The sequence below is a fragment of the Pan troglodytes genome, chromosome 4 (assembly GCF_028858775.2).
Source record: "Pan troglodytes isolate AG18354 chromosome 4, NHGRI_mPanTro3-v2.0_pri, whole genome shotgun sequence".
In the NCBI taxonomy this organism is placed as follows: Eukaryota; Metazoa; Chordata; class Mammalia; order Primates; family Hominidae; genus Pan; species Pan troglodytes.
In genome coordinates this window covers 94,858,412-94,872,097 of record NC_072402.2, presented here as the reverse complement: position 1 = coordinate 94,872,097, position 13,686 = coordinate 94,858,412, and the positions used below count along the sequence as shown (strand labels likewise).

At 38.6% G+C, this 13,686-nt stretch overlaps 1 long non-coding RNA gene across 1 annotated transcript in view; it reads right to left on the bottom strand.

The window, feature by feature from the left end:
- LOC134810088 (uncharacterized) overlaps window positions 1–13,686 on the bottom strand; it is a 795,882-nt gene extending 782,196 nt beyond the window's left edge. Inside the window, exon 1 of the long non-coding RNA XR_010157274.1 lies at window positions 13,597–13,686. This is a non-coding gene — a long non-coding RNA (uncharacterized LOC134810088). The remainder of the gene's footprint in view (window positions 1–13,596) is intronic.

Genomic DNA, 13,686 nt, shown 5'->3' with positions numbered 1-13,686 from the left:
TAGGTGGAGCAAAATGGTAAAGTAGCTGGCTCTGTGGGATACCTGGGAACTAGGGTCCTTCCATCTTGTTTTTCAGACATTCCCTGAGAGTATTTCCCTTATCTGCATGAGTGAAGCTGATTCACTACAATGGTCAAGGTCCAGCCTTGAAATGAAACAGAAGGATCCACATATCCATTGTTTTAAAGCAAGACCCAGAATCTGCATTTCTAATTTCTACTCCCATCCTACATACAGATAAAAACTTAGACATGTAACTACATATATCTCTAACAAGGCTGGAAAACATCGTCTCTGGCTCAGGCGTCATGAGTTAAGATGGAAATCAGCAGCTTCTGTTGCTAAAAGGAAAAATGAAATGAAAGAATGCATGTTCAGAACAATTAGCAGATTCTGCTGACAATCACTTATATGTAAGTGCAATTTTAAAATGAATATTGAAAAAGAAATTACTAAAAACATTTAACACAACATGTTACATTAAGAATATACTGTAATCCCATAACTAGGTATATATCCAAAGGAAAATAAATTGCTTTGCCAAAAAGACACATGCAACTGTGGTTCATCACAGCACTATTCACGATAGCAAAGACATGGAATTAATTTAATTTAAGTGCCTAGCCTACCAATGATGGACTGGATAAAAAAAAATGTGGTACATATACACCATGCAATACAATGAAGCCATCCAAAAGAATGAAATCATGTCCTTGCAGCAATATAGATGCACCTGGGGGCCATTATCCTAAGCAAATTAATCCAGGAACAGGAAACCAAATACTGCATGTTCTCACTTTTAAGTGGGAGCTAAACACTGTGTACACATGGATATAAAGATGGCAACAGTAGACAACAGAGACTACTAGAGGAGGGGAGATGGGGATGGGGGAAGGGGTTAAACTATCAGGTACTATGCTCACTACTGGGTGACAGGATAAACCTTACCCCAAACTTCAGCATTGTGCAATATACCCATGTAACAAACTTACACATATACCTCCTGAATCTAAAATAAAAGCTGAAATTATAAAACGGGGGAAAAAAACGAATATACTTTTAAGTTGTGGTGGTCCATTGCAAAGCAAGGTGACTATAATTAGTGATAATATATATTTCAAAATTTCCAAAAGGTTGGATTTTATAAGTATGTGAGGTGATGGATATGTTAATTAGCCTGATTTGCTCATTCTACAATGTATACATGTATCCAAGCATGACTTTTTACTCCATAAATATACTATTATTTGTCAATACAAATTAAATTTCTTAAAAATTGTAAATAAGAATACACTTTTAAAAATAAAAATTGGTTTCTTTACAAATTTAGTTCTAAAACCATTTTAAACATGCATAAGTAATATTCTATCTTGACATTTAAGAAACTAATGTTGAGATAACTGTGATCTACTTTCAGTGATCTAGTAGCGAAAACAATGAAAAAATCGATTCTTTAAATGAGCAAAGACCCTTAATGAAATGCCTTCAAACTCTGAAGAAACACTTTATCAGCGCCAATAAAGTAAAAACAACAATAAAAATACCAAAATTTTCATTTCACCTCACCTTCTTTTATCCACCTACCTTGAGTTACACAGGTAGGAAAATGCCTAAGGCATTCCGGCATCATAAGGGAAAAACCCAAGATAGCATTTCAGTTTATTCACAAATTGAATATCAATTCCTCCAGTGACTTTAAAGAAGCAACATATTAAGTAATAGAACATACTACCACTAATATTTATAGAAATAGTGAAAGTTCTAAAAATGGCCAGCCAACAGGTTATTTTTGGCTACACTACACTGTGTGAGCTTTATTCCATACAGGCTTAACATATGTTAGATATGTTTTAGAAAAACAAATCAGTTCAACATGAACTAATATTCAGGCAGTAACCTCAAATCAATTAGTGCCAACCCTTGACTTCCTTGACAAGAACTCCCTAGGTTAATAAATGAGTTTGGATTATCAGAGTAATGGTCACTATGGTAACCCCGGTCACTGTTTTAAAAGCTAATTTCAGATGTCATCAGACTATAGATGGCAGTTTAACAAAGTTGCACATTCTAAGAGAACCAAACAATTTTATCCTTGGGAGACCTGTTTGAAATATTTGTTTGAAAAAATATTGTTTTCACATTAAAGAGGAGTACATTAAGCCAAATAAAAAAAAAGTGGGGGAGTAGTAAGAATATTTAACCAAGTCTGGAAGTCAGGCAGTAGCTTAGACTAAAAAAGCTATTCTAATATAAGGCAGTTAAATACCCAATGGTCGAAATAATATTTTTAAAACCAAGATTTACTATCCAAAGAAAAAAATCATAAAATGATGTCATATTTAGTGTATGGAAACATTTAAAATTCTAGCATTGGAAGAGTAACTTGGAATAACACATTTAGTATTCTAATTTGTAACCTACACAATTATACATATTATTTTAGGTAACTTAAAAGCCCTATTTAATAAACATTTCTAACAGAGTAATGGAATTATTTTTAATTTTTGAAAACAAAGATATAACAACAACAAAAAAGTAAAACAAGCACAGAACTAAAACAGGTAAATTCATTAACTGAAGTCAATGAAGTAGACGACCAAAGATCTGAAACAAGTTACATATTCTCTAAATCAAGGAACCTAAATAGACAATATCTCAAAAAAGGCAAGCCATTAAGATGCCTACTTGATTACTGCCCTATGCAGCAGGTCTAACAGGCAAATTGGATCTCAAAAAGACCATACAGGCTGTGCCACTTATCAAGCTATTGTCTCTTAGCTCTACACCCAGACTTCTACACTCTAGCCTCTGATGCTAGGACTGAGACCCTGTAAATTCCATTTTGGCTTTGCCAGCTGGCTCCATGTTGCACTCTGCCAAAAAGGGATCCTAGAAGTGGGAAGAGTCAACTTGCTTCTCTGTCTTCTTCCTGTTTGCTTTCTACAAGCTTCCTCTGTGTGTGCCATTTTTGTTAGCATCACCCTGACAACACTTCTTTACCCCAGCAACAGCAGGGAGCTTCCATAGCATCAGCTGAATTTAGTTGCAATTTTTCCAACACTTGGAAAACAAGTTTTATCATGTCCTCCCGGCCCAGAAATATTAGCACCAACATGGCAGTGCCCCCTACTCAGATGTCAGGTTGTCAGGTCTGTGGGTCCTCTCTTCTAAGCATCTAAGTGTTAGTAATTTCAATCTCTTCTTTTTGTTCCTCCAACCCTAGTGGTAGTAGCTGTAGTGCCTTAATATTCTCATGTCCCCTTTTTAGTTATCTAGTGAACTTTATGCCTAATTTAACATTCTGAATATTAAAGGCTCTGTTTAAATAACTAAGACAGCTTCTGTCCACTGACTGGTTCCTGACTAATCACCTATCCAGTAATTCTCAAGGTGAGTGGAACTATCAAAATCACTAAGAGACTGGGAGGTACAGTTTGAAAATGAGTATCTACCAGTGTGATATAGTTTTCTATTTGCAAAATGAAAATATATTATTTTCATAAAACAAATCTTAACCAAATATTTTATTAATATTATTTTTCATTGACAAACCATAATTATATACATTTATGAGGAACAATGTGACGTTTTGATACATGTATACAATGTAAAATGATCAAAACAGATCTATTGGGAAAAATGGCAGACAGGAGGCAGAACTAACTTGCAGCTCCCACTCAGATGGACAGAGCAGCATGCAGAGACTCACATTATGAACTTCTGCTCCAAGAACTACAACAGGAACATACCAGGAAAACCAAGAGAATCCATAGACACTTTGAATGAAGCAGCTTGCCGCGGCAGGCTCAGTAAGACAGCCAGAAAACTGTGAGTGCCCAAAGTGTGAGAGGGAGGATGTCCACCCCCGAACATACATCCTCACTGGGGAATGTGAAGATTTAGATCATGGGAGAAGAATATGACCTTACCTGAAGTTGAGACAAACTTAGAGCCAAGCAAAATACAGAAGTAGAGGAAGCAGCAGAAAGAGCCCTGTGGGGCACTCTCGGTCCCCAGGGAAGCCATTCCTGACTTTCTCTCGCAGGAGTCCTTGAGGAGGGCTGCCAGTGGAATTACAGAAAGACCAAAGGGAGAAGGAAATTTCCAGACAAACTTTGTAACACTTTTGACTGAAGGCGAAGTTTCCTGGAACGAATCCAAGGGAGGGGGCGACCTAGGAGTACAGATACAAGCACAGAAACTGTGGCATGTGGGGAGGCAGGAAACCTGAAAGCCCTGCTTGCTTTCTCAGCAGGGAGGCTTGTAGCCTGGGGCAAGTTCTCAGCCCTGCTCACCAGCTGCCTGTAAATAAACTCAGTGCTGTTGGTGGGGCACGGTGGGAGTAAGACTGGCCCTTCAGGCTCTGCGGTGAGGCCTGTCACTACTGGCTTTTCCCCACTTCTGTGGTAACCTGTATGATGCAGCAGAGGCAGCCATAATCCCCCTGGGAACATAACTCCATTAGCAAGCCTAAGAACCATACCCTGCCCCCCACAGCAGCTGCAGCAAGCCACACATAAAGAAAATCTGAGCTCAGACACATATAACCCTGCCCCAACTTGATGGTCTTTCTCTACCCACTCTGATAGCCAAATACAAAGAACATAATTTCTTGGGAGCTCTATGGGCCCAACTACCACCTGAAAAACCTGAATATTTATCCAGGCAAGCTTGTATCCTCCCTATACTACCACAGCTGATGCTCTCTTGAAAGCACCACCTCCTGGCTGGAGGCCAACCAACACAAAACCAGTGCACTAAACAAAACTGCAACCAAGAACCCTCATAGAGTCCAATTCACTCCCCTGCCACCTCCACCAGAGTAAATGCTGGTATCCATAGCTGAGAGACCTGAAGATAAATAACATCACAGGACTCTTTGCAGACATGCCCCAGTACCAGCCTTGAGCCTGGTAGCTCGTAGCTCCACTGGTAGCTAGATGCAGAAGAGAAATAACAATCACGGCAGTTCGGCTCTCAGGAAGCCCCATCCCTAGGGGAAGGGGGAGAGCACTACTACATCAAGGGATCACCCCGTGGGACAAAAGAATCTGAAAAATAGCCCCTGAGCCCCAAATCTTTTCTTCTCACATAGTATACCCAAATAAGAAGGAACCAGAAAAACAATTCTGGTAATATGACAAAACAAGGTTCTTTAACACCCCAAAAAAATCACACTACCTCACAAGCAATGGATCCAAACCAAGAAGAAACCTCCAAATTGCCAGAAAAAGAATTCAGAAGGTCGATTATTAAGCTATTTAAGGAGGCACCACAGTAAAGTGAATACCACCTTAAAGAAATAAAAATTATACAAGATATGGATGGGAAAAATCTCCAGAGAAACAGATAGCATAAATAAAAAACAATTATAACTTCTGGAAATGAAGGACACACCTAGAGAAATGCAAAATACACTGGAAAGTCTCAGTAATAGAATCAAATAAGTAGAGGAAAGAACTTCAGAGCTCGACAGCAAGGCTTTCAAATTAACCCAATCCAATAAAGACAAAGAAAAAATAATAATAAATAAATAAACAAAGCCTCCAAGAAGTTTGGGATTATGTTAAACAACCAAACCCAAGAATAATTGGTGTTCCTGAGGAAGAAGAGAAATCTAAAAGTTTGGAAAACATATTTAAGGGAATAATGGAGGAAAGCTCCTGGCCTTGCTAGAGATCTAGACATCCAAATACAAGAAGCTCAAAGAATACCCAGGAAATTCATTGCAAAAGATCATCGCTTAGGCACAAAATCATCAGGTTATCTAAAGTCAAGGCAAAGGAAAGAATCTTAAGAGCTGTGAGGCAAAAGCATCAGGTGACCTACAAAGGAAAACCTATCAGATTAGCAGCAAGTATTCAGGCAACAACTAGCACAACAAATAGAATAGTATCTCATTTTCAATACTAACTTCAGTGTAAATGACCTAAATGCTCCACTTAAAAGATACAGAATGGCAGAATGGATAAGAATTCACCAACCAACTAACTGCTGACTTCAAGAGATTCATCTAACACATAAGGACTCACATAAACTAAAGGTAAAGGGGGTGGTAAAAGACATTCCATGCAAATGGACACCAAAAGCAAGCAGGAGTAGCTATTCTTATATCAGACAAAACAGACTTCAAAGTAACAACAACAACAAAAAAAGACAAAGAGTGACATTATATAATGATAAAAGGACTAGTCCAACAAGAAAATATAACAATCCTAAATATATATGCACCTAACACTGGAGGTCCCAAATTTATAAAACAAGTACTACTAGACCTGCCTAAGAAATGAGATAGACAGCAACACAATAATAGTGGAGGATTTCAGTACTCCACTGACAGCACTAGACAGGCCATCAAGACAGAAAGTCAAAAAAGAAATACAGACTTAAACTATATCCTAAAACAAAATGGACTTAACAGATATTTATAGAACATTCTACCCAACAACTGCAGAATATACATTCTATTCATCAGCACATGGAACATTCTCCAAGAAAGACCACATAATAGACCACAAAACAAGTCTCAATAAATTTAGAAAATCAAAACTAGATCAAGTATTCCCTCAGACTCCAGTGGAATAAAATTGGAAATCAACTCCAAAAGGAACCCTCACAACCATGCAAATACATGGAAATTAAATAACCTACTCCTGAATGATCACTGGGTCAACAATGAAATCAAGATGGAAATTTTAAAATCCTTTGAGCTGAATGATAGCAGTGACATAACCTATCAAAACACCTGGGATACACCAAAAGCAGTGCTAAGAGGAAACTTCATAGCACCGAATGCCGACATCGAAAAGTCTGAAAGAGCACAAATAGGCAATCTAAGGTCACACTTCAAGGAACTAGAGAAACAAGAACAAACCAAACCCAAACCCAGCAGAAGAAAGGAAATAGCTGAGATCAGAGCTGAACTAAATGAAATTGAAACAAAAATAAAACAATACAAAAGATAAATAAGGCTGGGCGTGGTGGCTCACGCCTGTAATCCCAGCACTTTGGGAGGCCGAGGTGGATGGATCAGGAGGTCAGGAGATTGAGACCATCCTGGCTAACACAGTGAAACCCCGTCTCTACTAAAAATACAAAAAATTAGCCGGGTGTGGTGGCAGGTGCCTGTAGTGCCAGCTACTTGGGAGGCTGAGGCAGGAGAATGGCATGAACCCCAGAGGCAGAGCTTTCAGTGAGCCGAGATCGTGCCACTGCACTCCAGCCTGGGCAACAGAGCGAGACTCTATCTCAAAAAAAAAAAAAAAAAAAAAGATAAATAAGACAAAAAACTGGTTCTTTGAAAAGATAAATAAAATTGGTAGACCATTAGCAAGATTAACCAAGAAAAGAGGAGAGAAAATACAAATAAGCTCAATAAGGAACAAAACAGGAGATATTACAACTGACACTATATAAATACAAAAGATCATTCAAGGCTACTGTGAACACCTTTACATGCATAAACTAGAAAACCTAAAAGACATGGATAAATTCCTGGAAAGTAGAGAGGCATCACATTACCCAACTTCAAACTATACTATAAGGCTATAGTCACCAACTCAGCATGGCACTGGTATAAAAATAGGCATGTAGACCAATGAAACAGAAAAGAGAACCCAGACATAAAGCCAAATACAGCCAACCAATCTTTGACAAAGCAAACAAAAACATAAAGTGGGGAAAGGACGCTCTATTCAACAAATGGTGCTGGGATAATTGGCAAGCCACATGTAGAAGAATGAAACTGGATCCTCATCTCCCCTTTATACAAAATCAACACAAAATAGATAAAAGACTTAAATGTAAGACCTGAAATCATAAAAATCCTAGAAGATAACATCAGAAAAACCCTTCTAGACATTGGCTCAGGCAAAGACTTAATGACAAAGAACCTAAAAGCAAATGCAACAGAAACAAAGATAAACAGATGGAATTTAATAAAACTAAAAAGTTTCTGCACAGCAAAAGAAATAATCAGCAGAGTAAACAGCCCACAAAGTGGGAGAAAATCTTTGCAAACTATGCATCTGACAAAGGACTAATATCCAGAATCTACAAGGAACTGACTTAAACAAACTAGGAAGAAAAAACAGCCCACAAAGTGGGAGAAAATCTTTGCAAACTATGCATCTGACAAAGGACTAATATCCAGAATCTACAAGGAATTGACTTAAACAAACTAGCAAGAAAAAAATAAACAATCCCATCAAAAAGTGGGCTAAGGACATGAATAGACAATTCTCAAAAGAAGATATACAAATGGCCAACAAACATATGAAAAAATGCTTAACATCACCAATGATCAGGGAAATGCAAATCAAAACCATGATATGATACCACCTTATTCCTTCAAGAATGGCCATAACCCAAAAATCAAAAAATAATAGATGTTGGCATGGTTGTGGTGAAAAGAGAACACTTTTACACTGCTGGTAGGAATGCAAACTAGTACAACCACTATGGAAAGCAGCATGAAGATTTTTTTAAAGAACTAAAAGTAGATCAACCATTTGATCCAGCAATCCCAGAGGAAAAGAAGTGATTATACAAAAGGATACTTGCACACATATGTTTATAGCAGCACAATTTGCAGTTGCAAAAATATAGAACCAACCCAAATGTCTATAAATCAACAAGTGGATAAAGAAAATATGTTGGCCGGGTGCGGTGGCTCATGCCTGTAATCCCAGTTATTTTGGGAGGCCAAGGTGGGCAGATCATGAGGTCAGGAGATCTAGACCATCCTGGCTAACACGGTGAAATCCCGTCTCTACTAAAAATACAAAAAATTAGCCAGGCATGGTGGCGGACGCCTGTACTCCCAGCTGCTCGGGAGGCTGAAGCAGGAGAATGGCGTGAACCCGGGAGGCGGAGCTTGCAGTGAGCCAAGATTGCGCCACTGCACTCCAGCCTCGGCAACAGAACGAGACTCCATCTCAAAAAAAAAAAATTGTGATACACACACACACACACACATACATACACATAGACCATGGAATACTACTCAGCCATAAAAAGGAACTAAATAATAGCATTTGCAGCAACCTGGATGGAATTGGAGATTCCATCTATGTGAAGTAACTCAGGAATAGAAAACCTAACATCATATGTTCTCACTTATTAAGTGGGAGCTACGCTATGATGATGTAAAGCCATAAGAATGATACAATGAGCTTTGTGGATTCAGGTGGGAAGGGGGGTAAGGGACAAGACTGACTGATCAAGATTGTTTTGGATATTCAGTTAACCAAATATTCTTGGTCCTTAAGGATACACAGAAGAGAGTGATTCTCAACCACAAAGAAATGAAGGTGACGGGGTCTGTGATGGGGACTTAAATGAACAAGAGGTTTAGAAACACTAATTCAAGTCTATCCCCTTCATAATACAAATAAAGAACCTATGACCCATTAGACCTATAAACTTCTTGAGTAAAGGAACTGAGTTTTGTCTACCAAAATGCATTGTAAACATTCAAAATAAAAACTTGTTTGAATGAGTGAAATTAAAGGCATACCCAAGATCAAAAACTAGTTAGTGTCACAGTTAAGCCAATGATAATATCTCTCAGTTGGAGGTCTTATTTTGCCTATCCCACCTTTATGGAAGGGTCCCATTATCACTATGCTGAAGGCCCAGAAAAACACTGGTGAAGGTGGACTTTCACACGAAGCCGACTCTGTACTGCAGAGTGGCATGTGGGAATATTAATACAGAGTGCTCTTATGATCAACTCTTTAAGAAGAGCAGGGAAAGAAGTAGGATTAGGCAAAGGAAAAAGTTTAACTGTGGTGTAGTACCAAAGGAGGCCTCGAGGCTTTTGACTCGAAAGCAGGGGTCCCCAACCCCCAGGCCACGGACCAGTTCCTTTACTCACATTTCTTGTGCACACCCATATATCCTTTCTCATACCCCTCTACCTCAGACATCCTTGTTCCCAATCTACTAATTATTCTTCCAAGTCCCTTTCCAACCAGCCAAGCCATTCACCCTTCCCCATGAGTCCATATATATTTTAACCTGGGGCTATTTCTCTTACTACACAAAGTGAATGATAAGTGCACCTTCCAAAGATCTGCCCATCAGGAGGATATTCCCTGATCACTTCTCTTTCAAGGACACACAAATAGAGCTGTAGTTCAACTACAAAATCAAACTGACCCATCCGTGAATCTAATGTGGGCTTTTTTTGCTTCACCAACTGATCAAAGGTATCACCCATGGAGATATAAGTTGAGGGAAAGGCACTTGGGCAATGGTAGTGGATGACATGAAAGAGTCCAGTCCACCTGCTCATGCAGCTTGCACCCTCTGGTCCTGCTTGTGTTCACTCCTGCACGTACCACTTTCATCTTAGGATAGATCATTACTGAACAACTGTGACCCCGATGTCACCTGTGTGATATCTCAGCGCCAAGCAACACATCTCTCCCAGGGCTCTGCAGCACACCAGGAGCTATTTTTCAAAAGGTATATAAATCTCTGCTGTGTATTCTGAACATGCTTCTGAATTCAACAAGTTTGTGTTGTGAGTCTCTCATTGAAACTTGCCATAAACTCCACACATCCATATCTTCCATTCTGTGTCTTTTCCCACCACTGATATCCCTTATATGCAAATGTATGGCACTACCACCCATATGCAGTAAAATCTATCGTAATTTTTTCTGAGTTTTAGCTAGTATAATATCTTAAATGTAAATATACAAAATTTCTTTTTCTTGAATCTATGCTTTAAATTCAGTCTCCACATTCAACTTTTTCTGTAATTAACCTAACCTTATGGGCAAGCAGGAGAGGTTAAAAAGTGGCCAGAATCATTAAAGACAACAGGCTACAGGAGATTAGAGGGAGGAGCACTTACTTCCCTTTGAGAGTGTGACAGGTTGAATGATGACCCATCCAAAAATATCCACATACTAATTTCTAGAACCTAAGAATTTATCCTATATGGAAAAAAATATTTTACAGATGTTATTAAGGGTCTGAGTGGATCCTAAGTGCAATTACATGTATTTGTATAAGACAGAGACAGAAGGAAACACACACACTCACAAGTAGAGAAGGCAATAACGTAAGCATGGAGACAGAGACTGGAGTGATGTGCCACAAGCCAAAAGAATGCCAGCAGTCACCAAATCCCAGTAGGAGCTGCAAAAGGCAAGGAACAAATTCTCCACTAGAGCCCCTCTTGGGGGAACATGGTCCTGTCAACACATTGATTTTGACCCAGTAAAAATAATCTCTTATTTCCAGCCTCCTGAACTGTAAGAGAATAAAGTTCTATTGTTTTAAGTTGTCAAAGTTTGCGGTAATATGTTAACAGCAGCAAGAGAAAATTAATATAGAGATAAATAGGAATAATAAAGAAAAACCTTATGTGGTGAATAGAATTTTAATGGTAGATAAGATTTACATATATTGTGATTGAAAAAGAAGAAAAACAGTAGGGAAGAGGTAATATTACAGGTGGAGGGAAAAGTATTACAGGTGAAGGGAAAACTTAGTAAAAAAGAAATTTAAGGGAGTTATACAGGGAAAACAAAAGTAGTTCAATTAGACAAGAGTACAAGCTGCTTGAAGATGGTGATACAGATTGTTGACAATCCTGAATGCCAGTCTAAACGTGCACTTTGATCTGTAGACAGTTAAGGTTCTCTGCAACTTGTAAGGACAGGGTCAGGGCAGGGGAGGTAAGGGAGGAGGAAACACCAACATGATACACCTTTTGCACATCTGTGTCACACTACTCTCTATTTTTCTACTCTTCACCCTCCAACACAGGTATGAGGGTTGAGATTGATTCCCCAGGACCTAGTAAAAAAGTATGGCATATATGTTTGATGAATAGTGAATGCATTAACGAATAATACTGTACATGTTTTGTTTTACTCATCACTAAGCATGGTATGAGGGAGTAGAACAGAATACCAAACTGTACTTCAATCACTTACTTTTACTCTTCAAAGTTCTGATTATTAAAATGATTTTATTTTAAAAGTAATATTCCAAATATAAGAGATTTGGACTTAATGTGATTAACCGTAAGGCATACTTCAGAACACCAATAGCAATTCTAGTCAATTCCACTCAGTTAATGGTGGCTGTCTGAGGCAATGTTGAGAAATAATGTAAGAATTGCACCATAATAGATTAGGAACATTTGCTAAAGTGCTGGATTCGGAGTAGAAACATAAATGGCTTGTTTCCCATTCCATTCTTGCTCTAGAAGTTAGTTATTTGCATACAAATGGCCAACAGGTACATGAAAAATTGCTCAACATCACTAAGTATATAAGAAATGAAAATCAAAGCCATAATGAGATATTATCTTACCCCAGTCCAAATGGCTACTGTTAAAAAGACAAAAAATAATGGATGTTGGTGAAGATGCGGAGAAAAGAGAACTCTTATACACTGTTGATGAGAATGTAAATTAGTACAGCCACTGTGGAAAAGTATATGGAGATTTCTCAGAAAATTAAAAATAGAATTATTCAATCCAGCAATCCCACTATTGGGTATCTACCCAAAGGAAAGAAATCAGTATATCAAAGGGATACCTACACTTGCATGTTTATCGCAGCACTATTCACAATAGCAAAGCTATGGAATCAACCTAAGTGTCCATCAACAGATGAATGGATAAAGAAAATGTGGTATATATACACAATGGAGTACTATTCAGACATAAAAAATGAAATCTTGCCATTTGCAGTAACATGGATGGAGCTGGAGGTCATTATCTTAAGGGAAATAAGCCAGGAACAAAAAGACAAATATCACATGCTCTTACTTATATGTGGAAGCTAAAAAATTTGATCACATGAAGGTAGAGAGTGGAAAGACAGATAACAGACTGGGAAAGATGAGGGGAGTGGGAACAGGATGAAGAGAGTAGGTTAAAGGTTACAAACATGGAGTCAGATAGAAGGAATATATTCACTGTTTGATAGTAGAGTAGGGTAACTATAGTTAGACAAAAATATATTGTATTTGGATGATAGACACCCTAAATACTTGTAATAAAATTTCTCACGTACCCCATGAATTTGTACAAATAAAGTTAGTCACTTGGTTTTTTAAAAAACTTTTCGCCCAGGCGCGGTGGCTCATGCCTGTAATCCCAGCACTTTGGGAGACTGAGGGGGGCGGATCACCTGAGGCCAGGAGTTTGAAACCAGTCTGGTCAACAGGGCGAAACCCCATCTCTACTAAAAATAAAAATATTAGCAGGGCGTGGTGGTGTGAGCCTATAATCCCAGCTACTTAGGAGGCTGAGGGAGAAGAATTCCTTGAACCTAGAGGGCAGAGGTTGCAGTGAGCCAAGATCGCGCCCCTGTACTTCAGTCTGGGTGACAGAGCCGGGCTCTGTCTCAAAAATAAAAAAATAATTCATTTCTATGCCTTCTTATGTAAGTACAGAAAGAAAAATTCCGTTTAAATGGAGATGTTCATTGGTTGAATATGGTTAATCAAAGACATGCTGCATTCAAGTAAAAAGCAGACAAAGGCTTGAATATCGAGGAGTTGCAGAGCCAGTATGGGTAACTATTCTAAAATCCTTAAATTGCTCCTGGGCCCTCGAAGTCCTACCCGCGTAGGTCAGCCCGAACTATCAAAATCCCCACTTCCTCTGGAGGTAAGGACGTCCGCCGCACTCTCCACGTGTCACCTTAAACTCCT